Here is a 12,658-nt window from a genome sequence, read left to right as displayed (position 1 = left end):
TGTGTGTTTTTTTGGTGTGTTTTATCTTTCTACAACTACAGTGGCGTACAGTAGGTGACCTGTCCACAGCGACCCGACCAGCAATGAAACTGTTATGTCAGCACTTTGTCACTGTCACACGTCTCACAACACGTAAATCCACTGCGACTTCGGTGGCATAAGCAAAGGGAAAGCCCCAGAAGGGGTTGTTGCTTTTGTCAACATACAGAGTAGTAGCCAACATAAATGCATTTTCATCACAATATAAATGTCTGGGAGCCAAACTGTTTCAAACTGTTGCTTTTTCTAGTAAATACATTTTCGAAAACTTCTTCAGGCGCTAGATATAACAAACCTAAAACTACAAAACAAAAACTGCTGGTAAAAGTTTTGTATTCTATTCCATCTCATATTTTTGTAGAACAGTACAAAAGCTCTTTTTGATCTTGAGATGTTTTCAAAGCTCTTCCACTGGTCAATCGGCTTCATAGAAATACAACAATCATCCTATTGAACCACAGTACAGTTGTGAGATGTATACAAATTCTGGTCTGTCTGAACAGTACTATTTCTCTGAACAGCTCTGTCCAGGATTTAATGATTGAGGTAGTATTTGAATTAATTAATGTCAGTAAATAGAACTGCAGGGCAAACAGCTAAAAAGAGGCGCTGGTGGGATAGCAACCATAACTGTGGTTTCACCTTTGATCAAAACACTGTAAAAGACAAGTGGATGGACTGCAAACACACTAGGAAAGCAGAGACATGCAATATGCACACACACAAACTTAACCCNACACACACACACACACACACACACACACACACACACACACACACACACACACACACACACACACACACACACACACACACACACACACACACAAGTATGCCCTTGCAAACACATACAGTAGATATACACACTGAACTCTTCTAAGAGCCTATCCGTACAATGCTCAAGAGGCCTAGTAGTGAAGACCCCCATTGAGACTTTCATTTTATCCCGTTTTGACGAATGAAACAACTGTTGTTAGATTTTGATCTGGTTCTGTCTGTTGTTTTAAATCTACTATTCCAAGCTACACTATGTCATGTCACATCTACTCCCGCTCCCCGTCGCTCAACGTCGCCAGTCTATTCATTATTACGCACACCTGCCACCATCGTTACGCGCACCTGCGCCTCATGAGACTCACCTGGACTCCATCACCTTCCTGATTACCTCCCCTATATTTGTCATTCCCTTTGGTTCTTTACCCAGGCGTTATTGACTCTGTTTCTGTGTTTCATGTCTCTACGCTACTCGTGTTTCTTGTTCCATGTTTCATTTCTTTATTAAATTCACTCCCTGTACTTGCTTCCCGATTCCTAGCGTACACGTTACACACTGTAACGGAAAACTGTAAATTATACAGTCATTTTGTCTATTATCAACAGTAAAATACTGTGAAATGTTTTAATGCAGCATACTTAACATTAGGATGCATTGTGGGGAAATGTTGTGGGCGGGGAAAGAAATGCTGCATTTCAAATGGTACTGTAACTCCACCCCACAGAATACAGTACATTACTGCATTTTTGGAGCAACAAAAACCTTTTGACCACTAGTGAGTGCATGGTATTGTTGTTTCCAGGTAATTAACATATTTTGAGGCATGCCTTATAAGAAGCTATCTTTGATGCAACAGTGAATTTAACTCCTATGTGGTTATAGTGCCCCATCATTTAAAAATGTATAGGGGACAGATTGAAGTGGCAGAAAGTCTTAAATCTTAAAGCTGCAATGTGTAACTTTTTGGGCGACCTGACCAAATTTACATAGAAATTTGTTTTATAAATCTGTCATTCTCATTGAAAGCAATTAAGAAGCAGTAGATCTGCTCTATGTGTGCTTTTTCTATGCTTCCCGTTCCTTTTTTTCTTAAATTTTTTCCCTTTTTTTATATCCCTTTTTTTAACCCCAATTTCGTTATTCAAGTTTAGTTTTTGTGTCTTTTACTTTCTGTTTTGTACACCAGCTTCACACTGCCGACAATTATTTTTTTTGGTTATGATTTTATAAAAAAATATAAATGGTTTAGATGGTACAATGATTCTCTACACTATACTTGCTTGTTACATTTTGCAAGCAGAAAATGGCGGCGCGATTTCTGCATGGTGCATCTTAAAATGGTTGAGAATTTTGCCATGTCCTTTTAGTCTGTTTTGCCCTGTCAGTTTAGAAGCCTTTGTTAAGGCCGCTAGAAGTGCAAGTAATATACATATACAATGAATATACAAATATTCATTAAAATCCTTAAGTGTCTATTGCGTCTCAATCCACCACATCCGCCTATGTCGGCCTTCCACATCTGGCGGTGGAAGGTGGCTGAGCTACAGCGGTGTTTGTCAGACCATGAGATATCCCAAAAATTGGTCTTCTCATGGAAACGTTTGGGCTACAAACTAATATGTAGCGTCCGAAACATTTGGGCTTCAAACTAATATGGAAAGATGAGATTCTCACAAACACTATGGTTTTCTCCGTTTTTCTCTCCGACCCCCACAAGTGCCATGGGACTCGTTAGAATGTAAGCTGGTCCTGATTTAAAAAATGGAAGTATGGAGGTAGTTTTGAGCCAACAAAAAAAAGTGGTTAAATATGTGTCCAAAAACCCAAAATTGCCTTATATTACAGTAGATGTACTGTAATATGAAATACAGAATTTTACTTGCCACTGAGCCTGTAAGCTACTGTCAAAATTAAGGTAACCCCTTTCCAGTGAACAAAATTCCCAGAAGTGGGGAAACGGTGAACAGTTATACGGATTCCATGGACTGCGGCCCGTCTTCAGTTATTCTGAATTCATGTTCAGATTTAAAGAACTGACATCAATACATTACATCAGACTAGATGACATCTGTGTATTTTCAATGAATTGCATTTTGTGGCATCGCTGTATTTTACAGTACTGTTTCCAATAGGAGATTGTATGATAGTGATGGTACTTACGTCCCAAAAACTTGAATTTGCAACTACATGTTAAGCTGGTTTCAAACGGTGCGCTAGTGACGCAGTGCTTGATTAAACAAACTAGTATTTCATATGTTGTTATTGTGTAATTACAATTGTAACAAGTATTTTATTTGTAAATACCTAGAAAATACTGTACTGTAAAATAAAGTAAAATTAAAAATAAAATACCATCATATAGGCTTTACAAATTAAGACAAGTCATTAAAAATATATATTTATATATATTCTGTAGTCTTATTCTCCAAATACTAGCACGGAATTAAGGAGGAAATTCACTCAACAAAATAAATTAAGTAATAGGATAATGCCGTATTTCCATCTACAGGGCAAATCTGTGTGCCTTACAATATATTAAGACATATTTGAAAAGTACAGTACGTGTTTCACGCTGTGTCTTTGGACATAATACTTGAAAGGCCAGCAAGAATTCAAACCATCTCTGAAACTACCCTTGCATGTGTATTGCATTATAAATGAACACTTTCAGCTTGAGTTACTCCTTGTAATACATGCTGTGTTACATGTGATCTTCATATAACTTTGAATATAACTTTGAATATGGTTTCTTGTTTCACATTTGATCTCAGTGTACTGTAACATTGAATATAACTCTGAGGATAGTTTTGTCGTTCATTATGTTTTTTTCACCATACATACTTTTATAAGGTTTATCTAACCTCTACCAAACATGTCTTAGTAAACATTGAAATAATGGTCATAAAGATTTTAATTAATTGTCCAGCCGTAAGCGCATGCAGCAACAATTTAACGGTTCCCCATATAGATACTCATTATATCAGGTAATTAGGTAGGCTGGCTCTTTACCTTCTCTAGGGCTGCTGTCAGGGACTCTAAATTCATGCAGTCTCGAAGTCCTTTGTGGCGCTCCCCCTTCCTCGTACTGCACGGTTGACTTGTAAACTTTCAGAGAGAGAGAGCAGGAGACCGGGACCACTGCTCAGCGGCTCAAGCAACTTTTCGGTGAGATCAACACCTCAGCATTTCCTTCTCTTCATCCTGTGTAACTTAACCCTCTCACTCCCTCTGTCCCTCTTCCTCAACTCCCCCTCAGCCCTGGACCAGCCCTCCACAGGCAGGCATCACACCTCCAGTTGGGATTTCGACTTCCTCTCCTTTTTATTTAACCCCTAAGCCCAGCTAGCGATGAGCTCACAGGTGCAGTAGGGTCGGGTTTCCAGGCCTCGTGAAGGAAGGAGAGCCTGGGGAAGACCAGAGAACACAGGGGAGAAGGAAAAAGTGAGAGTGGCCAAGCTGGTTGAGGAGTCTCTGCATCTCACAGATGAAGACCATGTGATGATCCGTCCAGCATGCTAAAACTCCCCAAGCTTTAGAACAGAATCGCAACTTCAACAAAGGTAGGGAAAATGGTACTCTTGTGAACAATGAGTGGTTCCCAAAAAAAGAGGTACAGAAACGTTTCAAGCTAAGCGGTGGTTTTTATGAGGTCAAAGTGAACAGTCTATGTAGCTAGCTAGTTTAGTTTAGTTAGCTCTGTTATTTAGAAAGGGATATCTACTGGTTCATTACAGTGCGATGTGCTTTTACGTCATCTCACATGACTTACCTATGACCTATTTTTACATGATGTGTCTCATCTGAATGCTGCAGAACACGTGTGCATTGCATCATTAAAGGTAATGACATCATGTCATAACCCCTCCTAGTATTGACGGTAATGGAACCGTTTAGTAGTTCATTGGAGAACACCCCATTGGAGAACACCACGTTCCATATAGGTTGCACTACTTTTGACTAAAACCAGTGCATAATAGGGAATAGGGTGCAATTTGGGACGCAGGCAGAACATATATAAAACTCACTCTTGACTTGTTAGTAGTTTTGGGACAAAGAAAATGTGTTTTCTTCAATCTCATGTCAACAGGGATACTGTAATTCAAATCAACAGGACTGGACGGCAGTATGCCTAGAAACTTCTTCTCTCTGTGTTTGTGCATGTGAATAATGGAGCCGTGTGGATCCACAGATTAGGTATTAGCCCATATTTATTATTTATCTGGGTGAGAGAAAGTGCTTTGACAAGGTCTAGCTAGCACAGGCTCCCACTGGTCTATGGCTGTCTCAAATTGAACCCTATTTTCTATATAGTGCACTACTTTTGACCCATAGGGCTCTGGTCAAAAGTAGTGCACTACATAGGGAATAGGATGCCTATGTGTCTTCTCCAGAGGAGGCTGGTGGGGGAGCTATAGGAGGACAGGTTCATTGTTATGGCTGGAATGGAATAAATGGAACCTTATCAAACACATTAAACATATGGAAAGCACAGGTTTGACATTGTCTATTAATTCCATTCCAGCCATTACAATGAAAGTCTGTCCTCCTATAGCTTCTCCCACCAGTATTTTCTGGTCCTCTCATTTAAAATCATTAAGGAGTTTTAACCCATATAGATTTCTATCTCAGTTCTCTATCTTTATGCTTTTTGTTGTCACCCAGAAGGAACTTAAATTGTTTTACAAAATATTGTAAGTAGTATGTATCTCATACATGGACATGAACTAAAATGAACAGAATGCAATGTCAACAAATTTGTCATTATTGATGTGGAATCAACAAAACTCCAAAACCAATTAACCAACCAGTCATAACCCCTTACAGTAAAGAACTGTAATACATGTCACAGTTTTCAATCCTGTCAACTACACCACAATGTCCAATCTGTGCAATATTTTGGGCAGGGCCCCTAGACATTCAGGGAGATTGTAGTGTCACGTGCCATTTAAAGAACAGGTCATACCTTTGATTAGATCATCGTTGCAGGTAATGCAATACAACAAATATCACTCTGTCACTTTTCTAATACACCTCAGGAATGTGTCTGATAGTGGTATGTGTGAGAACATCAGCTACAGTATCACATAAACTATACATGTATATCAATGAAGAAGCATTCAAAGAGAAGAGATTCTCTGTATGTTCTGTTCGAGTGTGAGAATGATTCATTCAAACAACCCAGGAATCTCCCTTTTCTCCCCCCAGGAGGTAGTTCTGTGAACGTTAGAGACCACACTCGATACGTCACCAGCTCTTAGCTGTTCAGACAGACACAAATATAATGTTACCTCTGCAGATTGCAGGAAATGAACTCTGTAAGATGTCATTGTCCCTGAGCTCTCTGTGTGTGTGTGTGTGTGTGTGTGTGTGTGTGTGTGTGTGTGTGCGCGTCAGTGTGCGTTGAGTTGAGTTGGTATGTGCTGTTATTGTCTGTTATTGTAAGTCCCCGAGCAAGAATTGTCTGTGTGCCCTTAAAAAAACAAACATGTGAAATCACATTTTCACATATAAAAGAGCTGTTTTCACATGTTGATCTTAAATTTCACGTGAAACTATATTTTCACATGTATTACATTTAGAGTTCAGATGTCAAACACAACCTTTCAACATGTGAGGAGAATAACATGTTTAAATGTGATGTTTCTCACATAAAAATAGCAACTTTTTGGGGGTGTTAACTGGTAACGTGTTTGCTACAATGTGCATTATACAAAAATATATATTGTTCAGATTCAACATTTCAACATTTTGAATGGTAAGGGTAAGGAAGATGGTATATGAAACACAAACATATTTAGACCGAAAGCGGTGCTGTTGTTATGGATGCTAAGGGACACTGACACTTGATGTGCATCCCAAATGGCACCCAATTCCCTACAAAGTGAATAGAGTGCCATTAGGAACGTTACATTTGAATGATGTCCCTGAGAAGAACAAGCCAACATTATTTCATAGCAGGGAACACATCTCTAGATACTGTATATCTAGTAGGGGAGACCGGGGTTGGGGTCTCACGGGTTGGCTTTCACAGTGCTACTTACTCCCAATCTAAATGGCGTTGTGTGATAGTTTTAAGGTTTAAATGTGTGATTTCTTTGAAATAACTTTTCCAGCTGGTCACCTTACTTCATGTCAGCATGACAAAACATTGAGGGGAGGGTATTTGTGTTTTTCATTGGTGAAAGAAAAAAAGATACAATCAGTGGCCAATTTAGTAGATACACCACCCCGTTCACGAAAATGGTTCACTCCTACAGACAGTGAGTCACATGGCCAGGGCTTGCTATATAAAGCAGACAGGCATCAAGGCTTTCAGTTACTGTTCGAATGAACGTTAAAATGGACAAAACAAGTGACCCAAGCGGCTGAGCGTGGTATAATCGTCGGTGCCAGGCGTGTCAGTTCCAGTATCTCAGAAACGGCCGGCTTCCTGGGCTTTCAACGCACAACAAATCAAATCAAACTTTATTTGTCAAATGCGCCGAATACAACAAGTGTCACATGGATGACGCTGGAATGACGAAGCAGGTACGGGGAGTCAAACATTTAATAAAGAACGGACATGGAACGAGACAGGAGCAGCAACAGCAAACAGATAACACAAACAAAAGACAATCAATGCATCAGCAGGGAACAGAGCAGGGAAACTGAGAAATATAGGGGAGGTAATAAACAGACGATAAGTGAGTCCAATATCGCTGATGCGCATGACGAGAGAAGGCAGGTGTGCGCAATGGATGATAGGAGTGCGTGATGCATGGCTGCCCGGCGCCCTCAAGCGCCAGGGTGAAGAGTGGAAGCAGACCTGGGCGAACCGGCCGAGACATGGGCGCTGGGCAAGCCGGTTGGGGCGTGGAAGCCCAACAAACCGGCAGGAGCGTGAAAGCCTAGCAAGCCGGCTGAGGCATGGAAGCCCGACGATCCGGCTGAGGCAAGACGCTTGCCGATCCTGCTGCAGAGAGGGAGCCCGAAGATCCGGTGGAGTGTGACGTGGGATGTGAAGCCGCCGAGCCAACCGAGGCAAGGAAACCTCTCGAGCCAGCCAGGGCGTGAAAGCCCGACAGGCTGGCTTAGGCACCCCCGGTTCCATCGGCGGCGGAATCCACCCAGATGTCACCAACAAAACAAAAAACAGACAAAAGAAACTCCTGGACTGGCTGGGCGAACAAGAACGAACGATCCGGCTGAGGCCCGACGTGGGATGGGCGCCATCGTGCCAAGGAAACCTATAGAGCCAGCTAGGGCGTGGAAACCCGACGAGCTGGCTAGGCACCCCCGGTTCCATCGGTGGCAACCAGGAGCCGATGCCACCATACCAACCGGAACGCCAGTACTCCCCGATGCTTCGTGTGATGGCTGATGCATTCTGTCACATGGGATGACGCTAGAGAGGCGAAGCAGGTACGGGAAGTCAAACATTTAATAATGAACGGACATGGAACGAGATAGGAACAGTGTCAGCAAACAGATAACACAAACAAAAGACAATTGATGCATCAGCAGCGAACAGAGCAGGGAAACTGACAAATATAGGGGAGGAAATAAACAGATGATAAGTGAGTCCAGGTGAGTCCAATATCACTGATGCGCATGACGAGGGAAGGCAGGTGTACGTAATGGATGATAGAAGTGCGTGATGCAGGGCAGCCTGGCGCCCTCAAGCGCCAGGGGGGGAAGCGGGAGCAGACGTGACCTTACCATGAAGTGCTTACTTACAAGCCCTTAACCAACAGTGCAGTTCAAGAAGAGTGAAGAAAATATTTACCAAATAGACTGAAGTAAAAAAGAATAAAAACACAATAAGAATAACAATAACAATGCTATATACAGGGGGTACCGAGTCAGTGTGCGAGGGTACAGATTAGTTGAGGTAATTTGTACATGTAGGTAGAGGTGAAGTGACTATGCATAGATAATAAACAACGAGTAGCAGCAGTGTACAAAGGGGAGGGGAGGGTGGGTGGCAAATGTAAATAGTCCGGTGGCGATTTTATTAATTGTTCAGCAGTCTTATGGCTTGGGGGTAGAAGCTGTTGAGGAGCCTTTTGGTCCTAGACTTGGTGCTCCGGTACCGCTTGCCGTAGCATAGAAAACAGTCTATAACTTGGGTGACTGGAGTCTGACAATTTTAAGGGCTTTCCTCTGACACCGCCTATAATATAGGTCCTGGATGGCAGGAAGTTTGGCTCCAGTGATGTCCTCGGCCGTAAGCACTACCCTCTGTAGAGCCTTACTACGGTCAGATGCCGAGCAGTTGCCATACAGTGTGTCTAGGCTTTACCGAGAATGGTGTGAAAAACAACATACATCCAGTCAGCGGCAGTCCTGTGGGCGAAAACAGCTCATTGATGAGAGGTTGAAGGAAAATGGGCAAGAATCGTGCTAGCTAACAGGCGGACCACAAACAGGCAAGTAATAGCACAGTACAACAGTTGTGTGCAGAACGGCATCTCAGAATGCACAACTCATTGGTCCTTGTCACGGATGGACTATTGCAGCAGATGACCACACTGTGTTCCACTCCTATCAGCTAAAAACAAGAAGAAGCGGCTCCAGTGGGCATGTGATCACTCACATTGGACAATTGAGGAGTGGAAAAACATTGCCTGGTCCAACGAATCCCAGTTCGTGTTGGGTCATGCTGATGGCAGAGTCAGGATTTGGTGTAAGCAGCATGAGTCCATGGCCCCATCCTGCCTGGTGTCAACGGTACAGGATGGTGGTCAATGGTGTAATGGTATGGGGAATGTTTTTCTGGCACACATTAGGTCCCTTGATACTTGAGTAAAGTTTCCATGTCTCGAATAATTCAGGCTGTTCTGGAGGCAAAGGGGTGTCCAACCCAGTACTAGATGGGTGAACCTAATAAATGGGCCATTGAGTGTATATATTTGTATTTCCTTTGTAAATGTTTTAATTATGTATCCATGAACAATTATGTTTGTTGGGAAAAAGGAAAGAGAAAGCTATTTTCTAACCAATTTCTGAGTTCCTCGGTCAAGCCATGTGGTAACTACGATCTTAATTAGCATTGGGGATGTCACACCCATCCGACCCCACGATGGGGCTGGTTGTCACACGTGGACAAATTGTGTTTGATGTCTAAGAACTCCATATTGGAATAACATATGACGATAAATAGGGTTCCAATTTCAACCCAAGACCTTGGTCCTTCTCCTAATATTCAAAAGAGTATTGTAAGATATAAAAGTGTGACAACCAATCCCGTTCTCCCCAATATTTCTCCCCAATAGAGATCTGATACTTTGCTGATCAAGTGATAAAATGTAATTGTACATTAGAAGGCAACATTACAGTAATATTAACATTCAATTGCACGGTAAATCAACTCATCAAGCGGTATTGATTGATGTAAAACTATAAGACATATTACCCATCTTAACTTTTCAGAATAGCTTAATTGTCTTCAGAATTTGAGAGTGGTGTCATGGGTGATGTCTAAATTGCTGTCTTGTCAGTGAGTATCGCTGAGCCAAAATTGACATTATGAGCCCCATGATCTCCTTTAAGTGAGCGAGCGAGACAAAACAATGTCCTTGTGCTCATTCCGAAACGTTAGCCAAGTGGATAACGAGCGATTACATCCCCATTATTTCTAAGCACCCTAAACAGACTTAAGTGTTTGTTCTGATGGGTATTGTTTGGTGGTCTCTGTATTTGAAGCACACCGCATTATTAATCTCAATAAAATGGAAAATGAAACAGGAAATGTAATATAGCTACACATCCCAGAAACTAATCTGTATTTCACAGCTGCTGAACCAAATTTATATTTAAAAATAACAATTGGAAAAAGCAACTATCATAGCAAGATAAACTTAATTATTATCAAAACATCGTTAGACATGTAAATGATGTTATCCGAAATAAAATATAACCAAAACAGACCTTTATTGTAGGAAAATGACAGGTAATATGCATATTCTGTAAAACAAATATATAAATTGTTTCCTTAAGTAATGTGCAGTTTTTTTTCAAAGTACAATCCACATTAGTAATAAAAAGCTGATTTACTGCCATTTTATTGTAGTATCATTTTGTTTTTAGAATTTTTTAGAAAATATAGAATTTTTAAGAAAATATAAATATAAATGTATGTGGTAAAAATGATTGCCATGTACACCAAAAGGAAAGATATATGTAATTTTAATGATAAAAACTGATTCATCCATCAATCTTGACAGACGCCGAGGTGTCACTACAGACCCTGGTTCAATCCTGAGCTGTATCACAACCGGCCGTGAACGGGGTCCCATAGGGCGGCGCACAATTGTCCGGGTTAGGGGAGGGTTTGGCCGGGGTAGGCCGTCATTGTAAAATACCGTCATTGTTCTTAACAAACTTGGCTAGTTAAATAAAAGACAACGACCCAAAATATGGCTTAGTTTTCTGTTTTTACTTTCCCCACAGCCTGCATTAGCATCGCTGCTAGTGACACAATGCCCATATTCTCAAAGTCACTTCAAACCAAATGTTATATCATCCAAAATACCATAACAAGTTGCACATACAGAATATTAGAGTGTATTATTTGGGATCGGCGTCACGTCATCGGGACAGCTGTAAATTATGCAGCGTCTTGTGTCACCATAGCAGATTTGAGAGAAACAACAAATGTCGGTACATATAAGTGTCTTATAATCGGCTGAAAGCTTAAATTCTTGTTAATATAACTGCACTGTCCAATTTACAGTAGCTATTACTGTGAAACAATGCCATGCTATTGTTTGAGGAGAGCTCCTAACAACAAAACACTTTTTTTTCACAGCGATAGGTTTGATAAATTCACCTCTGAAGGTGACATGTGTACTTACATTCTGAAATCTTGCTCTGATTTATCATCCAAAGGGTCCCAGAGATAACATGTCGTTTTGTTAGATAATATCCTTTTTCATATCCTAAAAAGGTCCATATAGCATGCATGATCGATTTTGTATTTCCACTCATTCAATTTTCAAAGAAAGGAATCGGTGAAAATCTCACCCTAAACGTTGTTTCAACCAGCCAAATCACATTCATATGTGTTCCCCAGAGATCCTAGAACGTAACAAGACTTCACTACACTTTAGGGGTGTAGTATATCCTATAGGACACCATATTTGGTCAGAGAGCGACGCCTTCATGGCACGCCGATGACGCAGGTGGTCTTCACTTGAACGACTGTAACTTAGTCAAATAAGCACCAATCAGGGTCAAACAAAGCTAGCTAGATAGCCAATGAGATGGGCTTTACGGGAGTATCCGGTAACCATGTATCTGTCGTAAAATGTAGCTACTAACCTTGTACGACAGCATGCCTTTTCATTTTGGACAAAAATTATAAGAATATTCAGATTTATGAAGTTATGAAAACTTGTTGTTTTGCAAAGGTTGAACTTATAATATGGCTACTAATACTTGGAAAGCTAAATCAAAGTCCAAGTATACAGATTTGACGATATTCTTGCAGAAAAATGTAATATGAATGCGAATGTCTCCTTCACGATTTGCCAAAATGTACCTGAAGACTTCACACTAAAGTCTTGTAGTTTGCTCATACTTCAAGTTATCCGTCTGAAACTTTGCACATACACTGCTGCCATCTTGTGCACACTACCGGAGTGATGGCTGGAAGGGGGACCTTTCTGTTGCATTTCAAAGATGGTGGTAGAAAAGAAACAGTTGGTTTTTACTTAGTATTTTCTTCTACCAGATCTATTGTGTTATATTCTCCAACATTCAATTCACATTTCCACAAACTTCCAAGTGTTTCCTTTGAAATGGTACCAGGAATATGCATATCCTTGCTTCAGGGCCTGAGCTACAGGCAGTTAGATTTGGGAA

At 41.0% G+C, this 12,658-nt stretch overlaps 1 protein-coding gene across 1 annotated transcript in view; it reads right to left on the bottom strand.

Moving 5' to 3' along the window:
* Window positions 1–4,068, bottom strand: part of LOC111968473 (leucine-rich repeat transmembrane protein FLRT2-like) — a 64,255-nt gene extending 60,187 nt beyond the window's left edge. The window contains exon 1 of the mRNA XM_023994058.1: window positions 3,824–4,068. The gene's annotated coding sequence lies outside the window, so the exon portion shown is untranslated. The remainder of the gene's footprint in view (window positions 1–3,823) is intronic.
* Between the last annotated feature and the right edge of the window lie 8,590 nt (window positions 4,069–12,658).

This window comes from Salvelinus sp. IW2-2015, linkage group LG9 (assembly GCF_002910315.2).
Source record: "Salvelinus sp. IW2-2015 linkage group LG9, ASM291031v2, whole genome shotgun sequence".
In the NCBI taxonomy this organism is placed as follows: domain Eukaryota; kingdom Metazoa; phylum Chordata; class Actinopteri; order Salmoniformes; family Salmonidae; genus Salvelinus; species Salvelinus sp. IW2-2015.
This window is presented reverse-complemented; position numbering and strand designations above follow the sequence as displayed.